Here is a 24175-nt window from a genome sequence, read left to right as displayed (position 1 = left end):
TTCACAATTAGAGCTGAGTGAATTATCGTTTTACCCCTGTGTTTGTATCTAAAATCTCAAGTATATATAATTGATTCACTAGTGAGCAGTTAATTCATAATCTAATTATGAATTAGAGCGTTCAAACTGTTCAATGCTAGAACCAATACTCAAGAGAACCATTATAGCATCTTTTAGGAAATTACGGATTTCGTGTCCGTTAATCATATTCTCAGATGATCAATGTATTGACGACTCTCCAAAAAGTAAGTATTAAGTATATTACTAACACTACAAAAAAAACTCCTAAAGACAACATTTTTTACCAGTTGTGGTAGGGGGTTTAAAACTGTTGTAGAAAGCCGTGTTGTTAAAAGTCACGCTCAAAGACAACAGTTAAAAACTATTGTCTTTTCTCTCAAAGACAACAATTTTTAACTGTTGTATTTGAAAGTGACTTTTAACAACAAGGTTTTCTACAACAATTTTAAACCTCTACCACAACATGTAAAAAATGTTGTCTTTTTCAAATAAAAAAACAAAAAAAAATTAAATTTAATATACAAATTTTTTATGTTATAAATAATTTAAAATACAAAATTCAAAAATAAAATTTAATATACAATTTTCCAACATTCGAAAATAATATTTACAACATTTTGAATACGTATTCAGACCGTATAAAGAGTTCATTTAATAACTCGAACCTATTCTAATGGTTGCTGGAATGGATCTACCCAACATTCATCTTCTCAAACAGCTTTCTTCAATATTTTCTTGAACTTGTTTAATTCAATCATGCAAAGACTCCTTTTCAACCTACAAATATCAAATTTCACGTAGTTACACAATTATAATATTCTCATACAAGCATAAAATTCATTAGTTATCAGCAGTTAATCAATAAGTTATCAATCTTTTGTCGCAAATCCTCGATTCTTCGATATTGTTGAAAAAATTTATCAAATTTTGCATTAGATTAACTTGGAAAAGGCAAATCATGTGGATATGAAAAAATAAAATAGGAAGAACAGAGCAGTGCTCAAACCAGATATTCCTTGTGGAGGAAACAATGAAAAATCACTCATTGAGTACATAAAAACATATTATTTCCATATACCAAGAGCAAACACAAAGTTCTTATGAGCAGTTGGGTCATAATAATACACTATATTATTACCAAGCTATCACCCAATCAATATACGTTTCGAGAGAAAAAAACTAAAAGGAGTTGCATATGTAATTCTATTATCATGAAGCTTTTTTTTTTTTTTTGTGCAATCAGTAAAGCAGTAGCCATCTTTCAGAGTAAATCACTGGCTATTTGTTTAATACATCTGGACACAGAGGAAACAAGTGAAACGACATGAAAAATGAACAAAAATTCTTCAGTCAACTCACATGTAAAGACATTCATGTCATATTCTGCAATACCATGCGAAAGTTGAAAACATAATACAATTTTTAACATTCGAAATAATTGAATTTTACAAGTGGAATATTCAAAAAATTACCTATGAATTCAAAACTAGCATATCAATTATTCTAATGCAGCTTAATCTCCAAATATCCATTTAATCAATTCTATAATCTAAAAATACTCAAAATACAAGCTAGGAATTCGAAATAAATCCTGGAAATACACGATTAATCTCTAATTCAGTAAATTAGCAGCGAATTACCAGTTGGCCTGAGCTTTCTTAGGGCAGCCACCACATCCCAATCCCCATGATGAGTGACAAAGGGGAACTAATTGCATAGATGATGCGCTAGCCTGAAACTGTCTCGACCAAAAGACTACCGGCTATATAGCCCATCTACAACAAAATTCAGGCATTTAATACAAATTCTAATGATATATATGAAGTTAACATTACACAAAAGGCATGTTCATAGCCAACAAAAAAATTCGATGAAATAGACACTTCAAATGCAAGTATAGAATCTCTCTCAAGAAACTTGATACTTACAAGCATCCCAAGAACAATAAAAAATTCCTTAAGGGAAATTAGCAGTCCCCATATTTAACTTGGAGTTGTTTCGGCAATATACATTGGAGCAACATGCATTGCCTGAAACAATTGGAGGAGATCATAATCGAGCAATAAAGAATATAAATAACCAGACCACAACTACCACCATCACCCTAGCTCTCTTATGGAATGTTTCATATGTCAGGTCCATTTTCCTTCCCGAACTCTACTTAATGACCCAATAGGTAAATTGCTACATTATCAGTGTGTTTACATAAGTGTGGCACAACAATCCGATTGTGAGAATGTAACTTGCAGAAAAAGGTGGCCATTGTCAAACAACAGCAGGTACTCATGTGTACTTATAACCAAATGAGATAGTAAAAGAAATTGAAACAAAGCAAATGTAGTAACCCAGAACTCATTTTAAGATAATAATATGTTAAACATGATTAAGGGTTGGTAATTAATCAATTTCGGAGTGTTATTGAACTTCGAAAGAGAATTTGGGCTTTTGACTTTGGGCCGGATCGGAAGCTCCGAACCCAGATCGGAAGCTCCGATCCCAGCCACTTCGGAAGCTTAGCGGAAGCACAGAGATCGGAAGCTCCGATCCTGGAACGGAAGTTCCGATCTCCAGCTGCCAGCAATGCTCGATGACTCAACCGCGAGTTTTGACAAGTGTTGAACGTAAGCAGATCAGAAGCTCCGATTGCCCGATCGAAAGTTCCGATCCTGGCGTGTCTTGCATGCACGCAATGAGCTGGATCGGAAGCTCCGATCCCGTAATCAGAAGTTCCGATCCTGGCCGGGAATTTTGCCTATAAATAGGGCTTGTTCGATTTCATTTTGAAATACGAATTCCCGAGTTTCTTTCTTCAGTTATATAGTGTGAGATATACACTTGAGGGCCCTATCGGTTATAATAGAGGTTCTGGAATAACCAAGGTGTGGTTATAGTCATCCGGGACTAGCGACTCCAAAGGGCTAACTACGGACGAAGGTATGGTCCGGGAATCTATTTAAGTTTTGGGAGTACTTATTAGCTTAGTTAAGGCTTATAGAATTTATGTAGTGATACGGTGAATTTTTAAATATAGGCTTGGAACCTAGGATCCTACTATACTTGAACTAGCCTAGAGGTACGTACACATTGACTGAGATTGCCAACGAGTATACATGTTTATATGTTGCATTTATTTGGCATTATTATATGGCATGAGATATGATTTACCGCTTTCTATATTCATATGTCATGTGCATATACACGTTGAGCCTATACCTTTTTATACCTGACTATAGAGCCGTTCAGCTCTATACTTTATAGTCTGTCACTGAGAGTACCGCGACGGCGGGGGCATTTATGTCTGTCTACTCTGGTGTACTGGACGAGTGTGGTTGCACCCAGAGGTTGATCCGTGCGGTAGCAGCACTCATGTGGCGCCGGTTCTGAGCATGACTTTTCAGATGACCCTGTACCAGTCATCATGTTGCATGCATTATATACATATGTTTACTCATGTCTATGTACTGAGCATTAGTGCTCACGTCCTAGTTGTTATCTTGGACACCCTATTCCATGGGGCAGGTCGCAGGATGGACGGAGCTGGTAGTTCAAGGCAGGACTAGGGAGCAGGAGCCTTAAGGATTTTCTTACACAGCAGGATTCGATATAGCTGTATAATGTTTACTGTTTAAGGTTTCGATTTGGTTGTATCACTACAGATTTTAAGCCTGGATTTTATTACTAAGCTGATATGTAAATTATGGTTTTTTTTTCCGCACGTTTTACTCTGTTAAGTTATTTTGATGTATTAAGTTTAATGCATGCTATTAGTTGCCAGTTAGTAGGTGATACCATGCAGGGTCACTACATTTTTGGTATCAGAGCATGCTTAGATTTTGGGATTAGTACTTTGGATTTAGTTTAGTCTTGAGTAATTCTTGCGCATTTGGGATTTTAATGTGCAATTCTTTTCAGGATATGGCTGACGAGAGTCACGGTAGTGTTGGCCAGGGAGGTGGTCATCATCATCATCGCCATCATCATCAGGATGATCATCATCATCATCATGAGGGTAGACGTCGCTACTCTATCAATAAGTTCATGCAAGTAGGACCGAAACCTTTGGTGGGAGGCGAGAATCCTGAACAGGCGAGGAGTTGGATGTCTAAACTCGAGAGTACTTTTCGTGCTTTCGATTGTACTGAGGATCAGAAATTGGAATTTCTAGAATTAGTTCTAGAGGATCGAGCACGTTTTTGGTGGGATGCCAAAGCTGCTCAGGCACGTACTGAGAGAGGACAGGTGACTTGGGGGGATTTCTGTCGGGAGTTCCAGAAATTGTATTTTCCTCCGGCTGTTCGCCAAGCCTGATCGATGGAGTTGCTTACTCTAAGGCAAGGATCAATGACTATTGATCAATATCAGCAACGATTTTTTGATCTGTTACCTTTCAGTCCTCATATCAATGAGAGTGATGCATCGAAGTATGATATCTTTCTACAAGGTTTGAACCAAGATATCTACTAACAGGTTGTCGTCTGTGATGACCCGGTATCTTTTGAGACTTTGGTGAACCGTTGCCGTCTTGTGGAGACTAGCAACAGGCGGGCACAGTTGATGATGCCAGCACAGCCTAGTGGATCTTTTGAGCCTCGAGCTCAATCTGTTGTGCAATCTGGACCTACGTCTTCTTCTACTCCTACTACTTCATCTGGATCTCGTGGTTCACGAGGTATGTTCCGTTTTGGGAAGAAGAAGAAGAAGGAGGAGTTTTGTAGTCATTGTGGATGGAAGCATCCTGCAACTTCATGTCGGAGAGCTACTGGTGCTTGTTATATTTGCGGTCAGCAGGGACATCTGCGGAGAGATTGTCCTCAGCGCATGGGTTTTGCTAGTGGATCAGGATCCCAGGTTGGATCTCAGGCTTCTATTGTTCCACATCAGCAGCCAGCACCACAGAGTTCTTCTGGTTATCGTTCCCAGACTCAAGGGCAGGTGTTTGCTCTGTCTCAGGAGCAGGCTACTGAGGGAAGCGATCGCATGTTGGCAGGTACTTTTCTGTTATGTGGTATTCCTGCACTTGTTTTAATTGATACTGGAGCATCGCATTCCTTTATTTCTAGTCGCTTTTTTAAGAGACATAGATTATCTTATGTATCATTAGATATGAATTTAGTTGTATCTACTCCGTTGGAGCAAGAGATAGTAACTAAGCGTCTAGTGATGGGTTGCCTTATAGAGTTTGAGGGTAATGTGTTAGCAGCTAATTTAATGATATTAGCGATGGCAGATTTTGACTGTATCTTGGGAATAGATATGCTGACTTTGTATCATGCTACTGTGGATTGTTATCAGCGTCTGGTACAGTTTCATCCGGTTGAGGGTGATAGCTGGTATTTTTATGGTGAGGGTGCGCGACCTCCGATGCCACTTGTTTTGGCTCTGAAGGCATGTAATGTCTTGGAGTCAGGTGGGGAGGGCTACCTCATCTATGCAGTTGATATGTCCACGAGTAGTACGGGTATTGATCAGTTACCGGTTGTCAGCGAGTTTCCTGATGTATTCCTTGATGAGATTCCTGGTTTTCCTCCAGTGCGAGAGGTTGACTTTGGTATTGATTTAGTACCAGGAACTACGCCTATATCCCGAGCACCTTATCGTCTGGCACCGTCAGAGATGAGGGAATTGAAACAGCAGTTACAGGATCAGCTTGATAAGGGATATATTCGTCCGAGTGTTTCTCGGTGGGGAGCACCTGTTTTGTTCGTCAAGAAGAAATATGGATCGATGCGATTATGTATTGATTACAGGCAATTGAATCGTGTCACCATCAAGAATAAGTATCCTTTGCCGCGGATTGATGATCTATTCGATCAACTACAGGGTAATTCTGTTTACTCGAAGATAGATTTGAGATCTGGATACCACCAGATGCGGGTACGAGACTCAGATATATCTACGACTGCTTTCAGGACCAGATACGGGCATTATGAATTTCTGGTGATGCCATTCGGTTTGACGAATGCACCGGCAGTCTTCATGAATCTGATGAATCAGATATTTCGAGAATATCTGGATAGATTTGTCATCGTCTTCATTGATGATATTCTTGTCTATTCTCATGACAAGGATGAGAATGCACAACATTTGAGGATTATTTTACAGACGTTACAAGATAAGCAGCTGTATGCAAAATTAAGCAAGTGTGAATTCTGGCTTGATCGAGTAGTGTTTCTCGGTCATGTGATTTCTAATTAAGGGATATCTGTTGATCCTAGTAAGATAGAGGCAGTGCTGAACTGGTCTCGTCCGACGACGGTTGCTGAGATTCGTAGTTTCTTGGGTCTAGCTGGATATTACCGTCGGTTCATCGAGAATTTTTCACAGTTGGCCAGGCCTTTGACTCAGCTTACACGGAAAGATGTTGCCTTCATATGGTCCTCGGATTGTGAGGAGTCATTTCACGAGCTGCGGAGACGTCTTACTACTGCACCTGTGCTAGCTCTACCTTATGAATCAGGAGGTTATGTTGTTTATACTGATGCCTCTGGTCAGGGGTTAGGATGTGTTCTGACACAGCATGGACATGTTATTGCCTATGCTTCTCGACAGTTGAAGACGCATGAGACTAACTATACAGTGCATGATCTCGAGTTAGCCGCCATTGTATTTGCACTCAAGATTTGGAGGCATTATTATTATGGCGAGAAATTTGAGATATTCACGGATCATAAGAGTTTGAAGTATTTATTCACTCAGGCGGAGTTGAATATGCGACAGAGACGCTGGATGGATCTTCTGAAAGATTATGATTGTGAAATCAAATATCATCCAGATTCTGCCAATCTTACTGCTGATGCCTTGAGTCGGCAGGTGAGACTTTTGAAAGAGTGGGTGCCCGGTGAGCCAACTTGTGGCTAAGGGCTTTTATGACTCTATGTATAAACAATCTTTTGTTTAATATAATTTACACTTTTATAATGGCATTAACTTTATCTTTTATCATATTATTATGTTGTGACATACTATAAGATGTTTAGATGAAGACCTTGAATATACTATAGTGTATGTAAGATGTGGTAGCACATGGGGATGGCTATCATGAAACACATCTCAAAGTCACTGTATATTCTAAACAGTTCCTAGTCAATTGAGCCGTCCGTTAATAAGGATAAGGATCGCTCGAGATTGAGACTAGCATTTGCGATGCCGAGTACCACGTTTCATTGGTATGGAACATAGAGATGTTCAAAGCATGCAAATGGATATTCATACGATGAATGATCGAACTATCCTATCTGTACTTTCCAAGTGGTTATCACTTATCGAGTGGATAAAGTCCGCGGTTTTGGTTGTACACCATTAGTCCTTACTACTTGAAACATCATTGAGACTCTATATGCTAGTACTGTACTTTGACTCGTTTACCGACTCTATTGGGGTCATCAGGTGTCGGGATTGGGTACAGTTACGACACATATAGGAGTCGATGCTTTGTTGTCAAGGATTCACCACATACTTGCGAGTGTGGATATCCTATGCAATCTGAGGAGATATTAGTGCGACGAATCTCTGGCCAGAGTACATGATGTGTTTTAAGAAATGGTTTCTTAGTAGCACATGCGATGTCACTATTTGATCTTCAAGATGCATTGCATAGTTATCGAATCTCGAACGACTCTCGATTTACCAATGGTTGTTGATTCGATCGGGATATATGGATGAAGGGACCGTACTGTATGCTAACCAAAATCTATTGGTTCTTGCAGGCACTATCAGTGATACCTAGGGAATCATGGGGCGATGTTGCTAGGCGCTCTTACCATGATTCGATGGGCAAGTCGGAAATTGTTGTTCCGAGTCACAAGGAGTTGTGAGCCCACGGCTAGCTGTATCCCTGAACCATTGAGGGTCACACAAGTAATGGATTTTTAATCCCCGTTGAGATAATTAAATTTAAAGAGTTAAATTTAGTGAATAAAGAAGTGGGACTTTTTATTTAAGAGTAGAGGGAGTAAGATTTCCTAAAATGACATAGTGATGGACATTTTTGGAAACCACTGAATTCGGATTCAGAAAATTTATCTTGACTTTAAAAGATGCAGAAATGTTTTCTGTGCACATTGGTGAAATTGGTTTATCAATCTGAGTCACGATGAATTTTATATTAATTTCTGAACATGCGGGCTTTGCTTGTCAGGCTTGAACTTAGGACTAATGGGCCCTAAGCTGTTAGCAGCCCACATTATAAATAAGTTATTGCAGTACCGAAATTACATATAACTTACACTCAGTTTTTCGAAAACCCTAGCCTCCAGTCTAGGAATTTCGGCCGCCCCCTCTCTCTCTGTCTTAGAGAATTTTCAGTCTGCGAATTTCGAATTTACAATCTGAATTAGCAGATCATATCTGTTCTATCTCTTCGTAGAAACTTCTGATAGACTTTCTAGTGCAGTCTATCAGAGGGATTAAACTTCTGTTCGTGGACCTGATTGAAGAATTGTTCGTTCATCAGTTCCTGGGATATACAACAAGAGCAGTTTAATCTGTTGGTGTCCATAATCTCGTTTCGAGATTTTAAGGTAAAATTTATATTGTTTAAATTTTATATTATCAATTTTAATCGTAGGAATTTGATACCCATATGGAATCGTTCCATATAAAAATTTAAAACTTCCGCTGCACCGGGTATCACTTTCTTTTTCGATCCGGAGAACGACCGTGTTCCAACAGTGGTATCAGAGCCAGGCTGTTCTCGGATTTTACGATTAAAATTTTATCGATTGTACAAAGCCTCGATTTTTCAGAAAAATAAAACGGAAAAGAAAAAAAAATATTTTCGGGCTGCCCGCTGCCCGAAGGCAACGAGCAGCCCTGGCTGCACGCAGCAGCCCTGCGCAAGCTAGGGCAAGCGTTGCCCTAGCCCGCGCAGCTGGGCCGCATGGAGCGGCCCAGCGGCTGGGCTGGACGAGTCCAGCCCAGCGACGGGCGGGCAGCCCGGGATTGTCCCGGGCTGCCCAGAAATTTTTTTATTATTAAAAATTAAATTTTTTCGTGAATTATGAATTCTAGCCCAAAATGGTTTTGGGCCCAGTTTTTGGCCCGATTGAAAATTATTTCAGTTGGTCAACGAGGCAATGGGTCAAAATTGTTTGAGCCCAAAATTTTTAAGAAAATTAATTTTTGGATAAATTTTGAATTTTGGAAATTTATAAATTTAATCCCATAAATTAAATCTTTAATTATTAATTTTGGTACAATTGATAATAAAATATGATTTTATGTATAAAATTGGATTTTATATGTAAAATATGATTTTATGGATAAACTAGATAAAATATGATTTTATATATAAAATAAGATTTTATGTATGAAATATGATTTTATCTATTTATATTTATTGCCATTGTATGATATCCAATAAATTAATTTTTGAATTAAATATTATTGGATAAGGATGATCGATTGCCATGACCAATATTATAGGTGTATGTTAGGTTGTTTACATTTGACTTTATTATTGATTGTTGGGTTTTATTAATGGGTCTGGTTTATGGCCCAAATTTGATTTTATCATTTGTAATAAAAGTGGGCCTGGTTTATGGCCCGTTCCCACCCCTACAATGTATCCCTTTATTTGTCATAGTAATTTATTGTAAATTCACTAGAAATAGTGGGAGTTTTTGAAGATGGAGGTGGGACCAGCAAGCAATGATAAAGACTGAAGAAATATAAATTGAAAGCACAATGTAATAGGATTGCGTTGCATACTTGCATATCACCTAGGATTGGACTTAGACTCGTGATTGGCAACCACGGGTCGATTAGTAATGGAATCGATCTTCCTAAAATATAATATATGATATTATCGTTGTATGCATGTTTAGACTAAATTGTATGAATCCCGCAAGAATACAAATTTTAAATGATGAGACAAATTTTCAAAATTAAAATCCCTCATTTTAAATATGATTTAAAATTGATATCAAGATAAATAAAGGAAATTTAAATATTGTTTAAATGTTCCTACCTTCCATCAACGATCAATGTATGAGATGCTACCCGCAGATACGGTCTGGCTCATATTATTGGGGGGGCCCATTCGTCGGAAAGCTGTACATTGGATCGACACATGTTGTAAGTTGGATGGAACTCCCATGGGATTGGCTCATATTATTGGGGATCCACATGGCGACCGTCCATCACAACTTGATATTGATGGGTCATCTTGACATGTCACAATAAACGGCGTCATATTATTGGGCCCTTATTGGACATGAGGTAAAAAACATGGAGGTTGCTTTGGAAGCAATTGGGCTCTACCTTTTGAAAATTATGGTTGGCTGATATTATTCGGGACTATAGTTTGTCAATTGGACTCCATGTTCCCACTAAAGAAAATGTTTCTCGTTTTCACTAGAGGGTAGTGAAATCGTTAAAATAGTGGGAGTGAGATTCATAAAATAAATTTCGCCTATTTTATGTCTTAGTAAATTAATTAAACAATCACTGATTATTGTCTGTTTCTTTTCAGTATTTCATTAAGATGAATTCGCGCAATCCACTATTCTCTATTCTCGAACAAAATAAACTGACTGGCGCAAACTATACGGAATGGTTCCGTAAGTTGAAGATTGTCTTGACCTCGGAGAAGATGTTCTACGTGTTAGAAAAATCTCCTCCGAAGGAAGCACCAGCTGATATAAGTCCGGAAGAGTTGGCCAAACTTGATAAATGGTGGGACCATGATATCAAGGCCAAATGCTATATGCAAGCTTCGATGTCTGATGAACTCCAGAGGCGATTTGAGGATACCGTGAATGCTGCTGACATTCACGTACAACTCAAGGAACTTTTTGGGGCTCAATCGAGAGCTGAAAGGTTTGCTACTGTAAAAGAGTTAATGACGTGTCGCATGCGTGAAGGGACTTCGGTCCGTGATCATGGGGTACGCGTGATTTGGCTCATTCAGAAGTTGGTAACGCTTGAATTGGTATTGGAGCATGAACTCAATGTGGACTTATTACTTCTCTCTCTTCCTTCATCGTTTGACGGTTTTGTGGTGAATTTCAATATGAACAAGATAGAGGCCTCCCTTGAAGAGATGGTCAATATGCTTGTAACTTATGAAGCCACTTTAAAGAAGGATAAACCGGTTCTCTTGGTGGGCTCCTCTTCTTCTGCTAAGAAGGGGCCAAGTACAAAGGGTAAGAAACGTTCTGCCCCATCCAAAAAAACCGGACCCGAGAAGAAGAACAAGACAAAGGCTTCAAACATGGAAAAGTCCAAGGATGTTTGCCATCACTGCAAGAAACCCGGTCATTGGAAACGTAACTGCAAGAAATATCTAGAGCAGTTGCGAACTGCGAAGGGTATGTTTTATATTGAAATAAATGTTTCACTTAATACTAATTCTTGGGTATTGGATACCGGATGTGGATCTCACATTTGCAATGATTTGCAGGTGATGACAAGAAGTCGCAAGCTTAGAATGGGTGAGACCCAGCTGAGGCTCGGAAATGGTTCTAGAGTTGAAGCCAAAGCTGTGGGAGACGTTTATTTAATTTTGCAGAACGATTTTAAGTTACTTTTGAGAGATGTTTTATTTGTTCCAGACTTGATTAAAAACATTATTTCTGTTTCTATGCTTGATAGAGATGGTTTTTCTTGCAATTTTGTGAATAGGATTTGCAATATTTACAAGAATGAATGTTTGATTGGAAATGGACAACTTGAAAACGATCTATATAACTTAAAATTAAAATACGTTCCAATAAATTATGTTGATAAACCGGTAACAACGAACAAAAGAAAAATCGATAGTCAAAACCCGGCAAATCTTTGGCATGCTAGGCTAGGTCATATTTCATCAAGGAGGATGAACAAGCTAGTGGGAGAGGGCATGTTTGATATGTCTGATATTAACTCTCTACCTACTTGTGAGTCCTGCCTGAAAGGAAAAATGACTAAATCTCCTTTCAAAGGAAAACCTGAGCGTAGTCAAAATCTATTGGATTTGATCCATACGGATGTTTGCGGACCATTTAGTATTGGTACAAATTTGGTCACACCTACTTCATTACCTTTACTGATGATTATTCTAGGTATGGGTACTTATATTTGATGAAATATAAGTCTGAATCATTTGAAAAGTTCAAAGAATTCAAGGCTGAAGTAGAAAACAAACTAGGTAAGAGGATTAAAGCACTTCGATCAGATCGAGGTGGAGAATACTTGAGTACCGAGTTTTTGAACTATCTAAAAGAGAATGGGATTCTCTCTCAGTGGACTCCTCCTATGACACCTCAGCTTAATGGTGTTTCGAAACGTCGCAATCTAACTTTGTTGGACATGGTTCGATCCATGATGAGCATCACTGAGCTCCCACCTTCGTTTTGGGGCAATGCTCTTGAAACGGCGGTATTGTTGTTGAACAACGTTCACACTAAAGCAGTGAACAAAACACCATAAGAGTTATGGAATGGCAAAGCTCCTAAGTATTCGTACTTGAGGATTTGGGGATGTCCTGCTTACGTGAAGCAGACAGTGAGAGATAAGTTGGATAGTCGATCCACCTTATGTTATTTTGTAGGGTATCCGAAGAATTCAATCGGATATTATTTCTATCATCCTACTGAAACAAAAGTGTTTGTTTCAAGGAATGCCACCTTCTTGGAGAAGGAGTTCTTATTGGATAAGAAAGGCAAGATGATGGAACTCGAAGAAATTCAAGAAGAACCCAAGATACAAAATAATGATCCTACACCTCAGGAACCATTGATTGACACGCCTATTACTAGAAGATCCGAGAGGACTTCTAGGCCTCCTATTAGATATGGTTTTCTTCTTGAAGGGGATCAAAGTGAACCCGACATTGGATGTGATCCAAGAAACTTCAAGAAAGCAATTTCTGATGCAGATTCGAATTTATGGCTTGAAGCTATGCAGTCGGAAATAGATTCGATGCATACAAACCAAGTTTGGACTTTAGTAGATCCTCCCGATGGAATTGTTCCAATAGGGTGTAAATGGATCTATAAGAGAAAACTTGGGCCTGATGGAAAGGTACTGACCTACAAGGCACGATTGGTGGCAAAAGGTTATACTCAAAGACAAGGAGTTGACTATGATGAAACTTTTTCACCAGTCGCAATGTTCAAGTCCATAAGAATTCTTATTGCCATAGCAGCATGGTATGACTATGAGATATGGCAAATGGATGTGAAGACTGCATTTCTTAATGGAAACATTAAGGAAGAAATCTATATGATGCAGCCCGAGGGATTCACATCCATGGGAAGCGAGCATAAGGTATGCAAGCTTCAGAGATCGATCTATGGTCTCAAACAAGCATCAAGAAGTTGGAACCAGAAATTTGATGAAACAATAAAGGATTTTGGTTTCATCAAGAACCCGGAGGAACCGTGCGTGTACAAGAAAGTAGTTAAGGATGCTGTGACATTCTTAGTACTTTATGTTGATGACATCTTACTCATTGGGAATGATGTAGGGATGTTGCAGTCAACAAAGATATGGTTATCAGGTAGATTCTCGATGAAGGATTTGGGTGAGGAGTCCTATATTCTAGGGATACAGATCTATAGAGATAGATCTAAGAGAATGATAGGACTTACTCAAGCTACCTACATCGACACTATATTGAAAAGGTTTTCAATGGATGAGTCCAAGAGAGGACATCTACTATGTGTCATGGAGTCTCTCTATCCAAGTCTATGTGTCCCAAGACTGACGAAGAGATAGAGAAAATGACACACATACCATATGCGTCAGCCATAGGGAGTATCATGTATGGGATGATATCCACCAGACCGGATGTGGCATTTGCTCTGAGTGTCACGAGCAGATATCAAGCCAATCCCGGTCAAATGCATTGGAAAGCCGTGAAGGATATTCTTAAGTACTTGAGAAGAACTAAGAATGTATTCATGGTTTATGGAGGAAGAGAACTGAAATTGGAAGGCTATACCGACTCTAGCTTCCAAAGTGACGTGGATGACTCGAAGTCAACCTCTGGATTTGTGTTCATGCTCAATGGCGGTGCTGTCTCTTGGAAGAGTTCCAAGCAGGATACCACAGCGGATTCCACCACTGAGGCAGAATACATTGCGGCATCAGCTGCTGCTAAAGAGGCCGTTTGGATGAGGAATTTCGTCCAAGAGTTGGGCGTTATTCCTGAAGCTGTTGGTCCAGTCCTGGTGTACTGTGACAACACGGGTGCCGTTGCTCAGGCAAAAGAACCAAGGTCTCATCAAAGATCCAAACACGTACTGAGGAAATACCACATCATCCGGGAGATCGTGGAAAGAGGAGACATCACTGTCGAGAGAGTGGCCTCTGCAGACAATATCGCTGATCCACTTACTAAGCCCTTTCCAGGACCATTATTTGACAAACATCACGAAGCAATGAGACTACGTAGTATGACTAGTTGGCTTTAGGGCAAGTGGGAGATTGAAAGAGTGGGTGCCCGGTGAGCCAACTTGTGGCTAAGGGCTTTTATGACTCTATGTATAAACAATCTTTTGTTTAATATAATTTACACTTTTATAATGGCATTAACTTTATCTTTTATCATATTATTATGTTGTGACATACTATAGGATGTTTAGATGAAGACCTTGAATATAATATAGTGTATGTAAGATGTGGTAGCACATGGGGATGGCTATCATGAAACACATCTCAAAGTCACTGTATATTCTAAACAGTTCCTAGTCAATTGAGTCGTCCGTTAATAAGGATAAGGATCGCTCGAGATTGAGACTAGCATTTGCGATGCCGAGTACCACGTTTCATTGGTATGGAACATAGAGATGTTCAAAGCATGCAAATGGATATTCATACGATGAATGATCGAACTACCCTATCTGGACTTTCCAAGTGGTTATCACTTATCGAGTGGATAAAGTCCGCGGTTTTGGTTGTACACCATTAGTCCTTACTACTTGAAACATCATTGAGACTCTATATGCTAGTACTGTACTTTGACTCGTTTACCGACTCTATTGGGGTCATCAGGTGTCGGGATTGGGTACAGTTATGACACATATAGGAGTCGATGCTTTGTTGTCAAGGATTCACCACATACTTGCGAGTGTGGATATCCTATGCAATCTGAGGAGATATTAGTGTGACGAATCTCTGGCCAGAGTACATGATGTGTTTTAAGAAATGGTTTCTTAGTAGCACATGCGATGTCACTATTTGATCTTCAAGATGCATTGCATAGTTATCGAATCTCGAACGACTCTCGATTTACCAATGGTTGTTGATTCGATCGGGATATATGGATGAAGGGACCGTACTGTATGCTAACCAAAATCTATTGGTTCTTGCAGGCACTATCAGTGATACCTAGGGAATCATGGGGCGATGTTGCTAGGCGCTCTTACCATGATTCGATGGGCAAGTCGGAAATTGTTGTTCCGAGTCACAAGGAGTTGTGAGCCCACGGCTAGCTGTATCCCTGAACCATTGAGGGTCACACAAGTAATGGATTTTTAATCCCCGTTGAGATAATTAAATTTAAAGAGTTAAATTTAGTGAATAAAGAAGTGGGACTTCTTATTTAAGAGTAGAGGGAGTAAGATTTCCTAAAATGACATAGTGATGGACATTTTTGGAAACCACTGAATTCGGATTCAGAAAATTTATCTTGACTTTAAAAGATGCAGAAATGTTTTCTGTGCACATTGGTGAAATTGGTTTATCAATCTGAGTCACGATGAATTTTATATTAATTTCTGAACATGCGGGCTTTGCTTGTCAGGCTTGAACTTAGGACTAATGGGCCCTAAGCTGTTAGCAGCCCACATTATAAATAAGTTATTGCAGTACAAAAATTACATATAACTTACACTCAGTTTTTCGAAAACCCTAGCCTCCAGTCTAGGAATTTCGGCCGCCCCCTCTCTCTCTGTCTTAGAGAATTTTCAGTCTGCGAATTTCGAATTTGCAATCTGAATTAGCAGATCATATCTGTTCTATCTCTTCGTAGAAACTTCTGATAGACTTTCTAGTGCAGTCTATCAGAGGGATTAAACTTCTGTTCGTGGACCTGATTGAAGAATTGTTCGTTCATTAGTTCCTGGGATATACAACAAGAGCACTTTAATCTGTTGGTGTCCATAATCTCGTTTCGAGATTTTAAGGTAAAATTTATATTGTTTAAATTTTATATTATCAATTTTAATCATAGGAATTTGATACCCATATGGAATCGTTCCATATAAAAATTTAAAACTTCCGCTGCACCGGGTATCACTTTCTTTTTCGATCCGGAGAACGACCGTGTTCCAACAACTTTCTGCACTTCAGACTAGTAAAGTATCTCATATGATTCAAGAGTGCTGTTCATTGAGTTTTACGCTCAAGCACAAGAAAAGGAGGAATGAGATTCGGTTGTATACTATTTTGTCTGAGCCAGCATTGTATTCTCGGATCAGAGATGCTCAGATATCTGATGTTAAGACTCAGCGTTTGGCACGTTTAGCCAATGGAGTTAATACATCTAGATTCCATTTTCAGGCAGATGGTTTATTGTGCTTATCTAATCGAGTGGTTGTACCTAATGTTGCGGAGCTCAAGAATAATATTCTTTCTCAAGCTCACAGGAGTCGATTATCAGTTCATCCTGATAGCATGAAAATGTATAAGGACTTGCGAACTAGTTTCTGGTGGAAAGGGATGAAGAGGAGTGTGTATCAATTTGTTTCTAGATGTTTGGTTTGTTAACAGGTCAAGGCTGAACACCGACGACCAGGTGGATTACTGCAGAATCTTGAGATTCCCGAATGGAAGTGGGAGCACGTGACTATGGATTTTGTTACCCACTTGCCTATGACATCACGTCAGTGTGATGCTATCTGGGTTGTCGTTGATCGTTTGACGAAATCAGCACACTTTATTCCTTATAACCGGGAGTATTATTATGATCGCATGACACGTTTATACATCCAGGAGATAGTGAGATTACATGGGATTCCAGTGAGCATAGTCAGTGATAGAGACCCGCGATTTACCTCTCGTTTTTGGGGTAGTTTTCAAGAGGCGTTGGGTACCACTCTAAGTTTGAGCACTGCATATCATCCGAAGACTGAAGGGCAGTCAGAGCGGACGATTCGTACGCTGAAGGATATGCTACGTTCTTCTGTCATGGATTTTGGCTTATCTTGGCAGGATCAGTTACATTTGATCGAATTTGCCTACAATAACAGTTATCATCGTAGTATTGATATGGCACCTTTCGAGGCATTGTACGGTCGACGGTGTCGTACTCCGTTATTCTGGAATGAAGTCGGGGAACGACAAGTCGAGGGTCCTGAATTGGTGCAACAGATTTTAGACAAGGTAGATTTGATCAAGCATAGGATCAAAGTTGCTCAAGATAGACAAGCCAGTTATGCTAATATTCGTCGCAGGCTACTTCAGTTTGAGCCTGGTGAATATGTGTTCCTTCGAGTATCACCTTTCAGGAAGGTGATGAGATTCGGCGTGAAAGGCAAGTTGTCTCCTCGTTTTATTGGACCTTTCCAGATACTGGAGAAGATCGGAGATGTTGCATATCGTCTGGCGTTACCGCCAAATCTTTCCAGTATACATAATGTTTTTCACGTATCGTTGCTTCGACAGTACATAGCTGATGAATCTCATGTGATTCAGTCTACTGATATTCAGCTAGAGCCAGATCTGTTTTTTGTTGAACGACCAATCCGTATCCTAGACAGAAAGGAGAAAGTTCTTCGGAACAAGACTATACCACTTGTGATGGTACAGTGGCAGCGCCGAGGCGTTGAAGAAGCAACTTGGGAAACTGAGAGTCGTATGCAAGCGGAATATCCTGAGTTGTTTGCTTTGTACTTTTGATTTACCATGTAAGATGTAATTACAGTTGTTGTAATAAAACATGGTTTGATGTTTCATATTGTTATCTTGATTTGTCTTTAGATATTATTTCGCGAACAAAATATCTAAAGGTGGGGAGAATGTAGTAACCTAGAACTCATTTTAAGATAATAATAATATGTTAAACATGATTAAGGGTTGGTAATTAATCAATTTCGGAGTGTTATTGGACTTCGGAAGAGAATTTGGGCTTTTGACTTTGGGCCGGATCGGAAGCTCCGAACCCAGATCGGAAGCTCCGATCCCAGCCACTTTGGAAGCTCAGCGGAAGCACAGAGATCGGAAGTTCCGATCCTGGAACGGAAGTTCCGATCTCCAGCTGCCAGTAATGCTCGATGACTCAGCCGCGAGTTTTGACAAGTGTTGAACGTAGAGCAGATCGAAAGCTCCGATCGCCCGATCGGAAGTTCCGATCCTGGCGTGTCTTGCATGCACGCAATGAGCTGGATCGGAAGCTCCGATCCCAAAATCGAAAGTTTCGATCCTGGCCGGGAATTTTGCCTATAAATAGGGCTTGTTCGATTTCATTTTGAAATACGAATTCCCGAGATTCTTTCTTCAGTTATATAGTGTGAGATATACACTTGAGGGCCCTATCGGTTATAATAAAGGTTCTGGAATAACCAAGGTGTGGTTATAGTCATCCGGGACTAGCGACTCCAAAGGGCTAACTACGGACGAAGGTATGGTCCGGGAATCTATTTATGTTTTGGGAGTACTTATTAGCTTAGTTAAGGCTTATAGAATTTATGTAGTCATACGGTGAATTTTTGAATATAGGCTTGGAACCTAGGATCCTACTATACTTGAACTAGCCTAGAGGTACGTACACATTGACTGAGATTGCCAGCGAGTATACATGTTTATATGTTGCATTTATTTGGCATTATTATATGGCATGAGATATGATTTACCGCTTTCTATATTCATATGTCATGTGCATATACACGTTGAGCCTATACCTTGTTATACCTGACTATAGAGCCGCTCAGCTCTATACTCGATAGTCTGTCACTGAGAGTACCGTGACGGCGGGGGTATTTATGTCTGTCTACTCTGGTGTACTGGACGAGTGTGGTTGCACCCAGAGGTTGATCCGTGCGGTGGAAGCATTCATGTGGCGCCGGTTCTGAGCATGACTTTCAGATGACCCTGTACCAGTCATCATGTTGCATGCATTATATACATATGTTTACTCATGCCTATGTACTGGGCGTTAGTGCTCACGTCCTAGTTGTTATCTTGGACACCCTATTCCATGGGGCAAGTCGCAGGATGGACGGAGCTGGTAGTTTAAGGCAGGACTAGGGAGCAGGAGCCTTGAGGATTTTATTATACAGCAGGATTCGATATAGCTGTATAATGTTTACTGTTTAAGGTTTCGATTTGGTTGTATCACTACAGATTTTAAGCCTGGATTTTATTACTAAGCTGATATGTAAATTATGGTTTTGTTTCCGCACGTTTTACTCTGTTAAGTTATTTTGATGTATTAAGTTTAATGCATGCTATTAGTTGCCAGTTAGTAGGTGATACCATGCAGGGTCACTACAACAAACATGAGAGAATTTCAGAGAGTAGACAACATAAAATTTCTGCATTTAAATTACAAAATCATATATTGAATTCCACTATACTAGCCATCATAAATAATCATAAATGAATAGAAAAGAGGATCAGTGTAAAAAAAGATAGAATATTTGGAAAAAATGAAAAGAAAAAAATGATAGAAATACATATAGTATCTTTTCATATCAACAAAACACAAGAACGTCAAAGTAGTCAGATAATTAAACTTCCCTTTTGAACTAATATAAAGTCAAGAACTTAATCATTTTTTAAAAAATGGATCATGCTTTAAAGTGAAAATTAGATAGAAAATAATGTTAAACAAGCCTACCGTATTAGGCACCAACATTTACACTATAATGTTCAAGCAGAAGCCTATGTTTTGGAAAATTATTACGGTTCTTGTGCATCTGAAATTTTAAACCTAGGATATTCTAATACCTGCAATCCACTTAAAAATAGGAAAACAAATGGTAACTCACCATATGACAACACATATAATTTATTGAATTTGTGATGTTTTCCCATGTTTATCAATACCCTACTGCGCATTCTCCTCTTTTCATTATTAGCAAATGAAAATAACTTTTATTGGCCCGTTGTGTTGCACTTATAGATGAACTATTTGATTAAATGATGGCAACCAATTACCCATCATTATTTAAATAAGAGCATGACAAACCATTCGTTTACACTTTTATTAAGTTATTATTTTTTGATAGTTTAAACAAAGCGAGGATCAAATGAAAATATTGTGGGATGAACCAAGAATAAAAGATGAAAGATTCATAAGCATATATATGTACAGAGGTCATAGTTTTACCCAACTCCAGCCTATTCCATTATTGTCTCAGATGGTCAGAGGTTTGAAATATTAAACAAGAGTATGCCCGAAATCCTTTGATAAGAGATGATCTAGTAGTAGCCGCATCAACAATATTCATATCTGCTCATGCCTGATGCCACCACCATTATACTAGACAGAAACAGAAACAACACGAACTTCAGTAAAAAACATAAAAACATCCAAAAATATGTGGCGGCATATGAAAATAGATCTTTCCACAAGATTTAAAAGTTAACAAAAATATCACATTCCAACTATGGACTTAAGAATAGAAGCAAAGCTTCACAGATAATGAACGGAAGGCTGGAAACAATAACAAATGAGTAATATATATTGTTACTTAAATTAAACTATAGACCAAAGAAAGATCCAAACGGGAAAAACAGCAGAGACTATGAGCTAGAATCGGACATAAAATCGAGAATAAACCGAACACAAGATAGCAAGAAATCACAATTTATGCTTTGTAGAAAACTAAATTTTATGGCATGGGAAATAAAAGCCCTTGACCAATTTTCAAACCCGGCAACGGTGGACGACGGAATCCCTCGAGAACCAGGCGCCAAAAGGAAGGTTACGGGTTGCACAAAATCTCGCCCAAAACTCACGATTCAAGTTACAGTATGGGTCAACAAGGCTTGGGCACCCTTTTTCTGAGATAAAATAATTGTTTCTCGGCAGCTAAGTGGGCAGAACGGCCGGTACCCAAGCAAGATGGTTGCAAGGCAGAGAAACTGGTTTCTCGACAGGTCGTCGGCCTGTTTACGGGCGGCGGATTGGAGATTGGATTAGTGTACCACGAGAAATCTTTGAGAATGAATGTAGGAAAAGACTAACGTTTATTTAATATATTCGATTTAATTTAATTTTTTTAAATACAAATTTAAGACAACATTTTTATTAAAATTGTTGTCTATTTACCTTAAAGAACGCAAAAAGACAACAGTTTTAACCAAAATTGTTGTCTATGAGCGTTTTTGTAATTAAAGACAACTGTTTTTTAAAAAATGTTGTCTTTAATTTAAAAAAACTCCCAAAGACAACAGTTTTTGTTAAAATTGTTGTTAAAAGATAAAAGACAACAGTTTGTCCTAAAAAATGTTGCCTTTTTAGTGTTGTTGATTCAGGATTTTCTTGTTTAAAATAACTTTTAACGAACAAATCAAGAGACTAATTAATGCAAACAAAGAGTCTATGATTACTCAGGATTGAGATTGATCTACATAAGATCATCATAGGTAGAGCCGTCAATTTGGGTTAGGCCCGTCGGGTTGGCCCGGCCCGCCACACAGGTTAAGTGGGTTGGGTTGAAATTTTTTCAACCCAACAAAAGGTGGGCCTAGATGGGCCAACCCGCTCCAGAACTTTAACCATCGTATAGAAGCGGTTTTTTTGAATTTTAAGAGCGGTTTTTAACCGCTCCAGAACTTTAACCATCGGTTACAAAATCGCTCCTCTTATCAATGCCCTTATATCTTATAGAAGCGGTTTTTTCAACCGGTGGTACAAGTTGCAAAACCGCTTCTATTGTTCATTCTAGGTGCGGTTTGAAAATGATCATATACGTAGCGCATATAGCAACGGTTTCGAACCGTTTCTGTAGTTGTGTTCGTAGGAACAGTTTCAAAGCGTTCTAAACACCATGAGATATAAGAACGGTCATACACTGCACCTACATGCCATGAATATAAGAGTGATTTGCAACCGCTACTAATGTTATAAATTAAAGAACGATTTGAAACCGATCGCACAAGTTATGCTTATTACAATGGTTCAGGACCGCTCTTGTAGTTGTGCATGTAGGAGTAATTTCAAAGTGAAACGACCCTAGCTCTATAATTAATAAATAAATATGCGGAATTTTTTTTTTTTTTTTATACTTACTAAATAAAATATGTACATATATGCCCATACATATATGCACAGAATAAAAAGATTTAAAAATAAATAAATAAATAATTAAATACTTAAATAAAATGCATTCTTTAAATAAAATAAATATCTGAGTCAAACATTTAATTAAAAATACTGCATAAGAAAAATGATTAAAGTTTGCATGCACTGACAATATTCAATAAAATATTCAAAACTCACAACCACTGAAAAATAATATAAAATGTGTAACGTGCTGACATAACTAAAACATGCAATGTGACTCAGACATCTATCACGGTCACGGGGTCACTGCATGTCCGCTCATAGGTCCTCGCCGCCGGTAGGAGCTACATCCTCCTCTACGAACCCACCTGCACCATACCAGTGTAGTGAGCCTAGAGGCCTAACATGCTAACATAACAAGGGTTTAAAATAATTTAAACAATTAAATATTAATACATAACATATACATGAATGAGCATGCTTAAAAATATCATGGCATAAACATAACTTAAATTAACTTAAATAACATAATACATAAATATTGTTGAGCAGTTAAATTTCTAACATCGCATGGTTGTATCCGTAGTGTAACCTTAAATCATACATTAAATACTGATCAGCGTGAAAACCAACGTACGTGGCGGTGACGAATCACCTCTTAAATTGGCAGTAAACTGCCCTTCAATAGTTCACATATGGGGACGAATCCTCCTTAAATTGTCACACTACTTCAACTTCCAACATAAAATATTTTATTATTGCTCAACCTTAAACATTTAATTATGCATAAAATTATTTCATGAATGCATGGACTTAAATAAAATGTGTGTCCTTCATATATATTTAATTTAATTTCTTACTAACATATAAATATTAAAATAACTTCAATGCATGAAAATAATTAAACATATAATCAGGACACATGCAAATTTCTCATGATTTTACTGGACTGCTGACCCTAAACTCTCAAGCCCATTTACTTAAATCTGGCCCATTAACACAGAGACTGGCCCATTAACACACTTAAGCCCAATAAAATTATTCTAAGCCCAATTAAATTAATTAAAGCCCATTAAAACATTCTAGGCCCAATAACAACTTAAACTGGCCCAATGAGCCCAAAAGCCCAAAGACTGGCCCAATAACTTTCATGGGCCCTAAAGCCCATAAAAAATTAGTGGGCTCACTTAATTAAAATTATTTAAGCCCAAATAATTAAATTCAACCCAAAAATAATTAAATGGAGCTCAATTAAATTTTGAGATTTAATTAGGCCCATTAAACCATTAATTAAACTAAAAACTTAAAAATAAAAATACCCGAGCCCAACTAACTTAACCCGGACCCGGACCCGGACCCAACTAACTTAACCCACTGACCCACGGACTGGACCCGGACCACCAACCCGACCCGGACCCCAAGACCCGACCTAGCACCCCATCCCAGCCCAACCCAAACCCTTCCCCCCTTCGGCTGCTCTCGGCTGCGTGCAGCAGCCCTTCCAGGGCTGCTGCCGCTCCAGCCCGGCCACCACTGGCCGGTCGCCGCCGGCAGGACCTTCCCAGGGTCCTGCCGGTCCTAACCTATGCACTGAACCCGAGCCATGCAGCCCAGTCTCTAGCCAACCCGAGCCCCTTCCGCAAACCCTAAACTGTTCTCTACCGGGCCGATCGAACCTCCTGACTTTTCCTGGGCTCGTCTGGCTCGAACCACTCAAGCCATTCGAGTCCAGGCCACGCCATAAACCCCTCGGGACCCTCGGCCAGCAGCTAGCTGCAACCCACGGTGGAAAACGTGACATGATTCCCTCAAACCACATGACAAATTCTCGAATTATATGGAAGCCGACATATCTTTCTGAAAAACTGTAAAGGCTTCGATGCATACATTATACACATACAATAATAGCTGGTAGGTACAAAAAAAATCAGAAGAATACATGCCTTTCACCGAAAAAAATCGATAGATTAACGGACGTAGGACGTTTCCGGGACGACG

At 39.0% G+C, this 24175-nt stretch overlaps 1 long non-coding RNA gene across 1 annotated transcript; it reads right to left on the bottom strand.

Moving 5' to 3' along the window:
• Nucleotides 1-661: 661 nt before the first annotated feature.
• On the bottom strand, nucleotides 662-21087 carry LOC140893607 (uncharacterized). The gene is made up of 4 exons (XR_012153216.1): nucleotides 20276-21087; nucleotides 1950-2051; nucleotides 1662-1796; nucleotides 662-798 (listed from the first exon to the last, which is right to left on the bottom strand). It is a non-coding gene; the product is annotated as an uncharacterized lncRNA (long non-coding RNA).
• Nucleotides 21088-24175: the final 3088 nt, after the last annotated feature.

The sequence above is a fragment of the Henckelia pumila genome, chromosome 3 (assembly GCF_033568475.1).
Source record: "Henckelia pumila isolate YLH828 chromosome 3, ASM3356847v2, whole genome shotgun sequence".
NCBI lineage: Eukaryota > Viridiplantae > Streptophyta > Magnoliopsida > Lamiales > Gesneriaceae > Henckelia > Henckelia pumila.
Note: the sequence above shows the minus strand (reverse complement) of the source record. Positions and strands in the feature narration are given on the sequence as shown.